We start from the raw sequence: 14,174 nt of genomic DNA on the forward strand, positions 1-14,174 counted from the left end.
GTCAGGGACTTGATGTGCAATCAAAGTCCTCAGCCACATTGTAGAACTTTGGGGGATGCTTGCTCCAGCCGACTGCTGTTGCCTTCTCCAGTCCAGTTTTTAAATCCTGAGTCAAAAGTGCCAATACAAAAAAAAATTTAGAAAAAATTAAAAAAACAAAAACAAATAAAGCCATGGCAATGTTGTTTCATGTTTTTTTGTTGTTGTTTGCTTGTTTTGGTTTTTTTTTTTTCCTGCTCAAGTTAGGTTTTCTCAAAAGAAATAGTGTAAAATGCAGCTTAGTAACAGTCTACCTAGAACCATTTACTGTTAATGATGGAGGGGCCAGACTCATCGTACTCCTGCTTGCTGATCCACATCTGCTGGAAGGTAGACAGTGAGGCCAAGATGGAGCCACTGATCCACACAGAGTACTTGCGCTCAGGAGGAACAATGATCTTGATCTTCACGGTGCTACAAACCAGAGCAGTAATCTCTTTCTACATCCGGTCAACAATGCCTGGGTATATTGTGGTGCCACCAGACAGCACTGTGTTGGCATAGAGGTCTTTGCGGATATCAGCATCACACTTCATGATGGAATTGAATGCAGTTTCATGGATGCCACAGGATTCCATACCCAGGAAGGAAAGCTGGAAAAGAGCCTTGGGTCATTGGAACCACTCATTGCCAATTGTGATGACCTGCCTGTCAAGTCCCTCATACCTCTTTTCCAGGGAGGAAGAGGATGCAGTAGTGGCTATCTCTTGCTCAAAGTCCAAGGCAGCCTAGCACAGCTTCTCTTTGATGTCACGCACGATTTCTCTCTCCGCTAGAGTGGTGAAGCTATAGCCATGCTCGGTCAGGATCTTCATGAGGTAGCCTGTCAGGTCCCAGCCAGCCAGGTCCACTCTCAGGATGGCATGAGGGAGAGCAGAGCCCTCATAGATGGGCACAGTGTGGGTGACCCCGTCTCCGGAATGCATCACAATGCCAGTGGTATGACCAGAGGTATACAGGGACAGCACAGCCTGCATGGCTGCGTACATGGCTGGGGTGTTGAAGGTCTCAAACGTGATCTGGGTCATCTTTTCACGGTTGGCCTTAGGGTTCAGGGGGCCTTGGTGTGCAGCACAAGGTGCTCCTCAGGGGCCACACGCAACTCGTTGTAGAAATTGTGGTGCCGGATCTTCTCCATATCGTTCCAGTTGGTGTTCAATGGGGTACTTCAGAGTCAAGGTGCCTCTTTTGCTCTGGGCTTCGTCGGCCCACTTAGGCTTCCTTCTGACTCATACCCACCATCACACCCTGGTGCCTAGGGTGGCCCACAGTGGAGGGGAAGATGGCCCAGGGAGCATAGTCGCCCGCGAAGTCAACCTTGCAAATGCCCAAGCCATTGTCAACAATGAGTGCAGCAATACTGTCATCCATGGTGAAGAAGTGACAGCTGTGGACCAGCGACAGAGTAGCTGAGAGGAGATCACTCACAGGTGGAGAAGAACTTGACCCAAATTGAGTATTTTTAATGTCACTAGAAAGAATGTAAGATGCCTTTGCTTTCAACACACAGTAAGGCCAGGAGGTAATTGAAGATGGAAGAGCTAAATGATGAATTAGACAGGTTGAGAGACATCTTTTTTTGGTAGGCTGTTAGAAAATCTAGGCCTTCAGAAACTATGGAAAATTGCATGGAAAGAAAAACAGGACTCCAAAGAGTGACAAATCAGTAACATCACTACTGAATCAGTTCAATGAACACCTAACGTGATGTGTGAAGCTGTTAATAATGATCATTTTTGGAGCCAAAGAAATAGGAAACGAGTAATAGCTAGCATGTACTTGTCAAAAACAAAGCATGAAGCTATGTCTGAATCCTTCTTTTAAAAAGGGTAAGTTTATGGAATGAAAAGAAAGTCAGTAAAGATTTGGCTTAGGAAAAGAATTTTAAGGGTGAATTAGGTAAAAGTGCCATAGGTGAAATTGTTAGAAATAAAACTAGCAAAAACAAGTTGAATACAAAGATATCTTACTAATAGTTAAATATTGGATTGGGTAGAGGTGTCAAGTATGTCCCTTAGAGGTCTACTTTGAGTTCAATACAATTCAATATTTTCATTTACTACATTGAAAGTATAAGAGAAAAGATGCTAATGAAATTTTCAGGTGTTCCTGCACATTGCAGAATAGGCATAAAGTAGAGTGTGAGCAGGATGAATTTTTAAATGGCCAGAAATCAATAAAATAAGATTCAATAAAGCATTTATAAATGTAATGTGATTCACAAAAGAAAGAATAATCAAATGCACCAATGTAAAATGTAATCACAAGAGGGTGTAAGGGTTATAGTATAGAGTAAAATGAACATGTATTAGCAACATGACTGTCAAAGACAAATGCCTATCAAGTCATAAAATGGATTTTTCCTTCGCAGAAGAAAGAGTGAAGGTTATGCCAGTCCATAGCATGTCATTGTATCCAGGGTATCAACCTAAAGGATTTATAGACAAGCAGGGTACATGAGGTTACTAAGAAATCAAAATAAAATGGGCATAAAACAATGATTAAATGAAAAGAATAAGTGAAGAAAACAAAGTAAAGATAGTTGGCAAGAAAAGCCAGGGAAAACAGAAAATGCAGGAAAGGGGAAAGGAATAAAAATAAAACCAAGGAAGGGCAGTGGGGAAGAGAGAATGGACAAAAGAAGATAAAGAAAATAGAAAAGTCTTGTCCAACTAAATACTTTTTGTGATCTAAAAATACTAGTTATGAAAAAATTGGTAACATGTATCCCAATAATGTTTTAATTGGAATGTTTCCAAAAATACACTTGTAGAACTCAGATATTTAATTGAGCAAAAAATGAGCTTCAATCAGCGAAGACACTGGACTTTGGAGAATATGTCAGGGATAAAGGAGCTAGATCCTTACAAGAAATTGGGAAACATAAAACTACAGCTAAAAAAAGTAGAAGGTAGGGCTGGAGAGATGGCTCAGTGGTTAAGAGCACCGACTGCTCTTCTGAAGGTCCTGAGTTCAATTCCCAGCACCCACATGGCAGCTCACATCTGTCTGATGCAGTTTTCTGGTGTGTAGATGTAACGTAGACAAAGTATCCATATACATTAAATAAATAAATTTAAAAAAAAGAACTTTCCCTGTGTTGAGCATTGTACTATGATCTAGGGAACTCAAAATGAGGTAAATCAAATCTCTGTCCTTGTAAGGATCACAGGGTCGAGGAAGAAAAGACCACTAAAGAAAGAAACGGGAAATATGAATAAGTTAATAAAATAAAATAAAATAAAATAAAATAAAATAAAAGTAGAAGGTATTTTTAAGTTCTTTTAATGAAAACTTAATGTAGTAGAAGCTTCCTAAATATATACATATGTTAAGTCTATCTAGATGAAACTTCCAAATAACAGGAGAAGCATAGCCCAAATTTGATATAGCTCATCACTAAATGAAGATCTCAGTACTAAGAATGGTTTACATCTAATAGCTAATGTGTTGGCACAAGGGACCCAATGGGAATCTCCAAACAATCCAGTTTGTTGTCAAGGCTATTGGTTGCTTTCTACAAAATGAGGTCAAGGCCCTATTGCTGAAGACACACACTGACACAACTTAGTGACCATGGAAAGGATGAGCCTTCATAGAGCCTTCAACACTATGAATTTGTGTTTATAGAACTAGAATGTACTTTGCATGTTACCAAAGAAAAAGTAAGCACTAACCCAACTATAAATGTCCAAGGTGTTTTTGCAGTAGTGGCACAAAGCCTGTGGGAGTAACCAACCAAAATCTAAATTGATTTAAGTTCTATTCCATGACATGTAACCTATATCCGATACAGGGTGGCCAAGAACATGAAACTTGATAGGCCAGGAACCTAAGGAAAACCAAATACTGCTGTTCTGCTAAAGGAAAGACTGATGACGTTTTGCTATATTCATTGTCAGTGCCTGACTCAGCCTTAATAAAAACTTCTTCATGAAGCATAGGGGAATAAATAAAGAGAGCCACACACAGACAATGGCAGAGAGTGAGAGACCATGGAACACCCAGTTTAAAATGTCATGTCTCTATCAAATGCCTCCCTTCTAGGCACAGGAAACTCTGCAGAAGAGGAAATGGAAAAAGTGTAAGGGCCAGAGGGAATGAAGGAATCAAGATCTTCTAGACAGAAGAGTGGTAGTACACATAGAGACTAAGGCAAAATGAACAAGAGATGCACAGATCTGCACCACAGGGGGTCCTAAAGCTAAAAAAAGAAGAGGACACGTGTTCCCACTCCTAACCCATAAGCAATCTGCAGTTGATAACCATTTCCAAATGAAAATTTGTTTTTCTCCAAGAAAGTCTCACTGGGGAAACAAACCACTCTTAATGGCGATCCCTGTGCCCAGCAGTAAATAGATGGCCAACAAAAACTCAGTGGCATCTTTGGAGGACCATTGTCTCATAATATTATATCAGGGTTTTTTGTTTGTTTACATTGCCGGTCCTTTGCATGTATATTATGGTTTCTGGTTTTATGCTTTTATGTGACTCCTATGCATACAAATGTGTGTGTGTCTGCATCTTTATGTTTCTAGTGCTTTCTCTTTGGCTCTTTAACTCTGTTTGTTATTTCACATTCAAACTTCTTAGTTTTTTTGTTTTATCCTATTTTATTTTAATTATTCTTTTGATGTTTATGTTTTTTTTTACTTTTATTGAATGTCTATGATTTATACATCATGCACCAAAATCCCTCTCCTCCCTCCAGTAAAATAAAACAAACAGACGAACAAAAAATCTTGTCACAGAAGCTGTAGTGTATCACGCAGTCTAGCCTTTTGTCCACATATGTTTACTTTCAAATGTTCACTGCTACGAGTCATGGGTCCGATTGAGGCCTACACTATCATTACCGAATCTTCACTGGGACGGCTTTTGGATATCCCGTTATTGCCATGTGTCAAGGAGATTCTTAATTTTTGAATCTGAAAGCCCAGCCCCTTTATGTGTTCCAGCAGGTAATACATGGGGTAGATGTTGGGGTGAGGTCCACTCAGAGCCCTGGATCAGGGCCTGATCCCATGTCCTCAGGGCAGAGCTGGCTCAGCCGCTCCTGTGTCCTCAGGGCAAGGGTGATTATGTGTTTTCTAATGAGGGACAAAAAGGGTCTTGATCTAGACTGGAGAAGTGAGGAAGAACTGAGAGGAATTGGAGATGGGGAAGTTGTAATAAGAATAGGTTGTATGAAAATATCCATTTCAATAAAAGAAAATATGTAATACTCTACTAATTCCGAAGCACTAGCAACCACTTAAAAGTTTGTCAATAAAAGGCAAACAAGCAGAATTATACATTTCCTTTATGAAATAAGATATTTGATGTTTATTTTTGTTTGGATGCAGGCTTGTAATTCCTCACATACACTGTATTCTAGAATTTATAAGTTAATATGGAGTTAATCCAATTAATGATGTGAAGCTTTTATTCCCAAAATATCCAGCAAAATTTTCAACATTGCAAAATAATATAATTATCTACCCATTTACTTCTTATGACTTTATATTCTATAAAATATATAATAGAGTTTTAAGGGTTTGGAATAAGGGATAATCTGGTACTGAAGAGCCAATGGCCTCAGGATAAGGAGGTACATTTTTTTAAATAAATGAAGTAAGAAATAAAGGAATCAAGGAAATAATGACCAGAGAGAAACAACTTAGACATCAGAGGAGATGTGATGAGTTCCTATTACTTACAAGAAACTGTGTAAAGTTACACCAAAGAGAAAATGAAGAAATACTTCAAGAAAGCTATATTTAGGGGTATGTGGGATGGGGTGTGTGGGATGGGGCACAAAGAAAGACCAAAGTGAAAGAGAATAATAGACTTCAGTTAGTATGAAACCTGACAGCCTCCTCCCCTAAAAAAAAGACTAGAGGAGGAAGAGATCTCAGAAGGAGAGGAGGGAAGTAACTGAATATTTGAAACAGGTCAAAGACACAGAAATAAAAGCATAAAATACTAAAAGACATAGTGAAGAAAAAGACTTTTGGAAACTAGCAGTCAAGATACACACATACACACACTGTATGTAGTATGTGTGTAGTGTGTAGTGTGTGCATGTGTGTGTGTGTATGTATGTGTGTGTGTATGAGTGAGAGAGAGGCACAAAAGTTTTATCAAAGAAAATATATGTTCAATATGTTTAAAAAACACATGATTGACTTTTCTGGGCATTAAAATAGTTAAGATATAGCACAAAATACAATAGTAGAGGGGTGAAATCATCTTATGGAATAATCTAAAAGCAACCAGGCAGTTGAAATTCTATAGCAGCAGAAATGAACTCTACCACAATGTTAGCCTGTGCAGAAGAAAACACAGCAATTCTTGGTCTCTGAATATGTTAAACTGTCATCATAAAACACTTTGGGAGTCTGTTAGTCAAGTCTTATATGTAGAAAGTAGTGAAATCATAAATTTGAAATATTTCACACCTTCTTGTTAAAAGGAAAGGGATTAAAATGTAAAATAATCATGGTCTTAGGGATTAAGTCCCTCTAGCTGGCAATGGAAATTGTAATTAATTAAGAATACTGGGAAAAGTGGTTGAAAGGATAAAGCCCAGGACTCACTCATTCATCATCCATTCAACTAACCTGTATGGGGCTGCCACATACACTGGGAAAGAATGCTAGCCTCTGCCATCAAAGATGTCCCATTTGCTGTATGAAAAAAAAAATACTAGAGCTAGTGATATCACACCCTGCATAAGAAGCTTGCTTACAAAACTGACAACCTGAGTTCAATTCCTGGGACCCACATGGTGGAATAAAAAAAAAAGATAGACTTTGCACATTGTCCTCTTCCTCTGGCCTTTGAAGGTACATCATTTCATACACAGAGAGGGGGGAGAAGGTGGAGGGAGGGAGAGGGAGACAGAGAGAATGAGATACAAAGAAAGACAGAAAGTGTAAGAGAGACACAGAGAGAGCTAGAGATACCCCAGAAGTAATTTTTAAAATTTGGTACATTGGGACACAAGCTATAATAAAGTATGTATGTACACACCTTCTGTAACAGTGTGAGGAAAATGCTAGCTTTGTTGTCAGAAAACTGATTGGGAGAAATTTAAGAAAAACTGTTTGGCAGAGCAAGTGACATTTGACCTAAATGTAAAGGCTACTTGGATGTCAGACAACTAGTCCAGAAGAGATATAAGACATGGAAATATGAGAATAGAAGGTGAACTTGGAGTAAATAAAGTAATTTTAACTGTTTCAGGGAGAATGTAGGAGGGTTTAACAGAATATGAATTAAAAATCAGAAGTCAGATCTGTAAAGCATACCAAAGATAATAAAGATCCTACAAAAAGGTTTATTTTATTTTATTTTTCATCATGTTTCTTTTTTAACATATGCATTTATATTATTACACAGGGGTAAAATAAACTACATACAGCAGGAAGAACCACAAGACAATCAGGAATTATATAAATGTTACATTCATAGTGATTTGGCATACTTGAAATAAACATCTTTCCTATTTTGTTGGGTCAAATTTTCTGAATGGAGATTAATATCTGTCATATCTCATCTCTATTAACTTGAAACATCTATCTTGATCTAAAATCATCTTAACCCCTAACCTACTAAGCTTAATTGAAAGACTAAACTATCTGGTCTTCAAACCCATCAGAGACTTGAGAAGAGTTAAAACTTAAATACTTGAGTGAACCGGGAGTGCAGGTTAGCAGCTTCCAAAATGAAAAATTACTGATACAGTTTATTTTATTTTATTATAATTAATTCTCATTACATTCCAATTGTAATTCCCCACTCTTATCTTCCTGTTCCCACCTCTCCCTCTTATACCCCATTCCTCTCCCCTAGACCTCTGAAAGGTGGGGTCCTCCTCCCACCACCTGGCCCAGTCTGTCAGGTCTCATATGGATAGCCTATTTAGCCTTCCTCTGTGTTCCCACTGGGCCTCACCACCATGGGGCAGTGATCAAATCGCCAGCACCAGAGTTCATATCAGAGGCAGTCCCTGCTACCACACACACACACACACACACACACACACACACACACACACACTTCCCCACATGGAGAATGCGAAAATCAAACTTGCATTTTTAGAAAATCCATGCTTATTTATACTCAAAAGAGGAAAGGAAAGGATGGGTAAGAAATTAGGAAGATATAGGTTAGTAAAGTGACAGCAAAAGTGGTTTTAAAGTTACTACATTTGAACAGTATTGAAAAAGGAATTAGTAAAACTCAGTAGTTGACTCCAGCATGCCAGAGTTGGGGAGAATTAGGAGATGCTGTTATAGTTTCTGGTTTTTCCTAGTTTGCATAGAGTGAAATGGAAAACTCTGAAAGAGGTCAAAATCTGAAGAATATTATGAACTTGGTGAAGAATAGGATGAGTTTAAAGTGCCTTGAAACATTTGAGGAAAAAACAAAAGGTGACAATATACACATATGTGTGTGTGATTGTGTGTGTGTGTGTATATATATATTCGAGGAGTGACTAAGCTAGATGGACAAGTCTGAATCAAGAGATTTAAGAGCAGAATGGTGGGGTATTTGAGCATTTTAACAGACTAAAATATAAGTTATAGAAAAGTTCATGGTAAGATCAATGTGTCAAGAAAACAATTATCATTTTGTATATAGAATTTATAGAACATAATAAGCCTGTGTAGGTAGAAATTACAACTCTTCTGTAGGCTGAATAAGAAATAGTAAATATGTGTTTTATATAAGCCCATTCTGTTTTTTAAAAGTTTGATAGTAAAGTAAAACGTGCCAGTGGTCTCGTAATGGTAATTATCAAGTCTAGGATTTTTCTAATGAATTGCTCTTAAATCTGACACAGTTATTTTCATCATCTGCCTATAGCAGTTCCTCACCTCAGAAATCATTATTAATTTATTTTCTTCATGCCTAAAATGTGTTCCACAAGTAAAAATGGGAAAGGCATGAGTGCTAAGAGCTAACAGAATGAATGACAAGTCCCAACAATGGGAAACTTTGGCAAACACCCTCAGCAACTATACTTCCAAGGGTTATGGGACATGACCAGCACATTGCAGCTAGAACATTTTGTACCCTTCCTTTTTAGTAATAGATAGTTCAAGCTCTGATACAAACATGACAGTGTTAGAAATGCAACACAAACTGCAAGGATCTGGTCTCTTCACGAATTGGCTGGAAAGAGAAGTAGACTTGACAATCATCTTGCATGGTTTATCTTACACAATATGTCTGACTCAAGTGGTTTAGTGCATGGAAGATCAATTGCACAGAAACTATAGTTTTTCAACACTGCTGCTTCATTGTTCATAAAACGAAAGTCCACAAATCTAACAATCTTATGGTAGTAAAAGAATGGGAGATTTCAAGATGGCGGCAACTAAGATGCACTGTGTCTGATCTGCGGAGAGGAGACCACAGATGCTACTGGGAGCCACAGACCATGAGAACTGGGGATTAATGGGTGAAAGAGATCCGCACAGTGTGGACCACGGGTGAGTCTGGTCTCTGGTCACCCAGTGGCCCAAAGAGGATGGCAGCCCAGTCCCCAGAGCCTGGATCAGAATCTGCCTGCGAGCTGCCAACTGTGACCTTGCTCAGCAGCACAAACTCTGTATTTGGGACTGAAACCCCAGGAGTGAAGCATCAGAGCTCCTGACCTAGGGAAATCTCAGGGAAACAGAGGAATCTGTCCTCAGACACCCCCCCCCACCTGCCCGGCGCCAGTCCACAAAAAGCCTAGGTGCCAATAGGGGGCTCAGATGGCTGTAGGCATGTTGCCCAGCCACAGCAGCATGGTCTGAGACCAGAGACACTTCAGAGTCACAGACCGCAGCATCTGTCTGAGCGGGGCTGGGCATGAGCCTAACTGCCAGCCCCAGAGGACTGTCCTGACACAATTGGTCATAACAGACCCAGTCTAGCCAGGCTCCACAGCCTAGCAGGGACTCACATGCTCTTGGGAGAGCCTAGGCAGGTCAGATGGGATAGGGCAGAAATATAGGCAAGCAACAACAATCAGAAGGCAGTAGCTGCTCTCTCTCTAGCAGGCAGAACCTAGACACCACTACCTGGTTAGAGCAGGCAGAAACCTAAACAACTACTAGAAGCCAGAAAGGGTTCAGGCACTCTATGGTGATCTGAGCCTAGGACCAAAGCCCCAGAGCTTGAGGGCAGGGTATTCAAAGCCTAGCCAAAGACAGGATAACTGGCTCTACATACACTACCTTAAACTGATACTGGAGCTGCAGAGCACCAGCACCTACCTTGACTGACCAGTAGAGCCCAGGGTATGGACCAAAGTCTCTAGGAGCTGAAACCAGGTCACCTGCCTATGTCAGGGAAGAGTTCCCTGATCACCACAGCCAAAGACCCTCCACCTATAATCACTCACCAACAAATTGCTCTCAATGATCAGTGAAGGACTCCAGAAACTACCATACAAAATCAGAGACAGCAAGATGACTAAAGGCTAGCAAAAAAAATTTAAACATCAAAAACTAAAACAATACAGCATCTCTAAATCCCAGCTATCCCAAAGAAAACAACCCAGAGAACTCAAACACAATTGAAATAAAAGAAAATGACCCCAAATTCTAAGTAATGAAGATAATGATGGAGGAAATGAATAAAATTTGTAAACAAATGCAGGAAGATGCAGCCAAACAGGAGGAAGACATAAAAAAAAGGTCTATAGAGAGGCATTTTAAGAAATTCCGGAAAATATAAACAATAAGATGAAGAAAATCAATAAAAAGAATTCAAGATCTGAAGATGAAAATGGAAGCAATGATAAAGGCACAGACAGAAGAAAAATGGGAAGGAGCAAGAAAGGAAACAACACAGAGGCAAGCTTCTCTAATGGAATCCAGATGGAGGAACGAATCTCAGGACAAGAAGATACAATTGTAGATCCTGAAGCAACCATCAAATAAAATGCTAAATCTGAAAAATTCCTGACACAAAACATCCAAGAAATCAAGGACACCATGAAAAGACAAAACCTGGGTATAATAGGCATTAAGGAAAGAGAAGATGCCCAAGGCACAGAAAATATTTTCAAAAGAATTATAGAAGAAGATTTCCCCAATTTAAAGAAGGAGATGCATATAATCATATAAGAGAACTACAGAACACCAAATAGAATAGACAAGAAAAAACTTCTGACCACATAATAATCAAAACACAAAATATACAAACAAAAAATATTAAAAGTGGCAAGGTAAAAGGGCCAAGTAATATATAATGGCAAATCTATCAGAATTACACATTAATTCTCAGCAGAGACCATAAAATCCAGAAGGACTTGGACAGAGGTCCTGCAAACCCTAAGACATCACAGATGCCAGGCCAGACTACTGAACCCAGCAAAACTATCAAAATAACCATTGACAGAGAAAGCAAGATATTCAATTACAAAAACAAATTCAAACACCACCTGTACACAAATCCAGCTTTACAGAAGTTATTAGAAGAAAAACTCCACCCCAAATGGACAAGCTACAACCAAAACTACATGGGAAATAGACAACTATATCATCGCAAAAACACAACCGCACAAACTCTCTACTGCAACCAACATCAAAATCAAGGGACTTAATAGTCACTGATCATTAATATCTCTCAATATCAGTGGTCTCAATTCTCCAATAAAAAGACAGACTAACTTAATGGATGCATAAACAAGACCCAACATTCTTCTACTTTCAAGAAACACATCTCAGCCACAAGGATAGACATTCTCTCAGGGTAAAAGGCTGGAAAAAGATATTCCAAGCAAACAGACACAAGAAACAAGCTGGTGTATTCAATTTAATATAAAGAAAATACACTTTCAACCAAAATTAATCAAAATGGATGAGGAAGGACATTTCATACCCATCAAAGATAAAGTCACCCAAGATGATATCACAATTTTGAAGATCTATACTCCCAATACAAGGACACCAACATTTGTAAAAGATCTATTAATGAAGCTTAAACCACACATCAATCCCCACACATTAATAGTGGGAGACTTCAACACCCCACTTTCACCAAAGGATAGGGCATTGAAACAGAAACTAACCGAGAAATAATTACACTAACCAATGTCATGAATCAAATGGATCTAACAGATCTCTACAGAACTTTTCACCCAAACACAAAGGATTATACCTTCTTCTCACCCCCTATGGAACCTTCTCTAAAATTGATCATAGAGTAGGTCACAAAGCAAGCCTCAACAGACACAAGAAGATTGAAATAATACCTTGTATCCTATCAGATCACCATGGTGTAAGGCTGGACTTCAACAACAACAGAAATAACAAAAAGCCTACACACACATAAAAACTAAACAACTCCCTACTTAATGACACCTGAGTCAAGGAAGAAATAAAGAAGAAGTTAAGAACTTTCTGAAATTCAGTGAAAATAAAGGAACAACATACCCAAATTTGTGGGACACATCGAAAGCAGTGCTAAGAGGAAAATTGATAGCATTAAGTGCTTTCATAAAGAAATTGGAAGCATCCCACATAAGTAACTTTATGACATATCTGGAAGCCCTAGAAAAAAGAAGCAGAAACACCCAAGAGGAGTAGACATCTGGAAATAATCAAACCGATAGCTGAAATTAATAAATTAGAAACAAAGAAAACAATTCAAAAAATCAACAAAACCACAAATTGGTTCTTTGAGAAAATCAACAAGATAGATAGCCATACTAACAAAAAGGCAGAGAGACACTATCCACGACATAACAAAGTTACTGAAGAAATACGAAGAATCATAAGATCCCACTTTGAAGGCATATATGCCACAAAATTTGAAAATCTAAGGGAAATGGACAATTTTCTTGATCGATTCCACTTGCCAAAATTGAATCAAGATCAGATAAACAAACTAAACAGTCCTATTTCCTTTACAGAAATAGAAGTCATTAATAGTCTCCCAACCAAAAAAATTCCAAGGTCAGTTGGTTTCTGCTCATAATTCTACCAGACTTTCAAAGAAGGGCTAATACCATTACTCTTCAAACTAGTCCAAAAGATAGAAATTGATGGACCATTACCAAACTCATTCTATGAGGCCACAGTCACCTTGATACCAAAACCACAAAAAGACTATACAAAGAAAGAGAATTTGAGACTAATTTCTCTTATGAACATTGATGCAAAAATACTCAATAAAATACTCACAAAACCAGTAACAGATCAAAAATATTATTCACCACGACCAAGTAGACTTCATATCAGTGATGCAGGAATGGTTCAATATACAGAAATCTATCAATGTAATCCATCATATAAGTAAACTGAAGGAAAAAAACTATGATCATTTCCTTAGCTGCTGAAAAAGAATTTGAGAAGATCCAACACCCATTCCTAATACAAGGCACATGCCTCAACATAATAAAGGCAATATACAGAAAGCCTATAGCCAACTTCAAACTTAATGGAGAAAAACTTAAATAAAATCCACTGAAATCAGGGACAAGACAAGTCTGTCCACTCTCTCCATATCTCTTTAACATAGTACTTGAAGTTCTAGCCAGAGCAATAAGACAACTAAAGGAGATCAAGGGGATACAAATAGTAAAGGAAGAAGTCAGACTATCTGTATTTGCGGATGACAAGCTAGTATACATAAGTGACCCTAAAAATTCCACCAAGGAACATCTGTAGCTAATACACACCTTCAGTAAAGTATCTGGATACAAAGAAACTTAAAAATCAAAACAAAACAAAACACAGTATCCCTGCTCTATACAAATGACAAGCAGGCTGAGAAAGAAATTAGAGAAACTACACCCTTCACAATAGCCACAAAGGGTATAAAGTATCTTGGTGTAACTTTAACCAAACAAGTGAAAGACTTGCATTTAAAAAACTTCAAGTCTCTAAAGAAGGAAATATAAGAAGATATCAGAAGTTGGAAAGACCTCCCATGTTTATGGATAGGGAAAATCAATAGAGTAAAGATGTCTATCTTACCAAAGGCAATTTATAGATTCAATGCAACTCCCAATAAAATTCCAAGACAATTCTTTACAAACCTTGAAGGATCAATTCTCGACTTCATATGGAAAAACAAAAAACCCAGAATAACTAAAACAATCCTGTATAATAAATGATCCCCTGGAGGAATCTCCATCCCAGATCTCA

The 14,174-nt window shown here is 38.3% G+C and overlaps 1 pseudogene; it reads right to left on the minus strand.

The window, feature by feature from the left end:
- Positions 1 to 293: 293 nt before the first annotated feature.
- Positions 294 to 1,410, minus strand: LOC127185065 (actin, cytoplasmic 1-like; annotated as a pseudogene).
- Between the last annotated feature and the right edge of the window lie 12,764 nt (positions 1,411 to 14,174).

The sequence above is a fragment of the Acomys russatus genome, chromosome X (genome assembly GCF_903995435.1).
Source record: "Acomys russatus chromosome X, mAcoRus1.1, whole genome shotgun sequence".
In the NCBI taxonomy this organism is placed as follows: domain Eukaryota; kingdom Metazoa; phylum Chordata; class Mammalia; order Rodentia; family Muridae; genus Acomys; species Acomys russatus.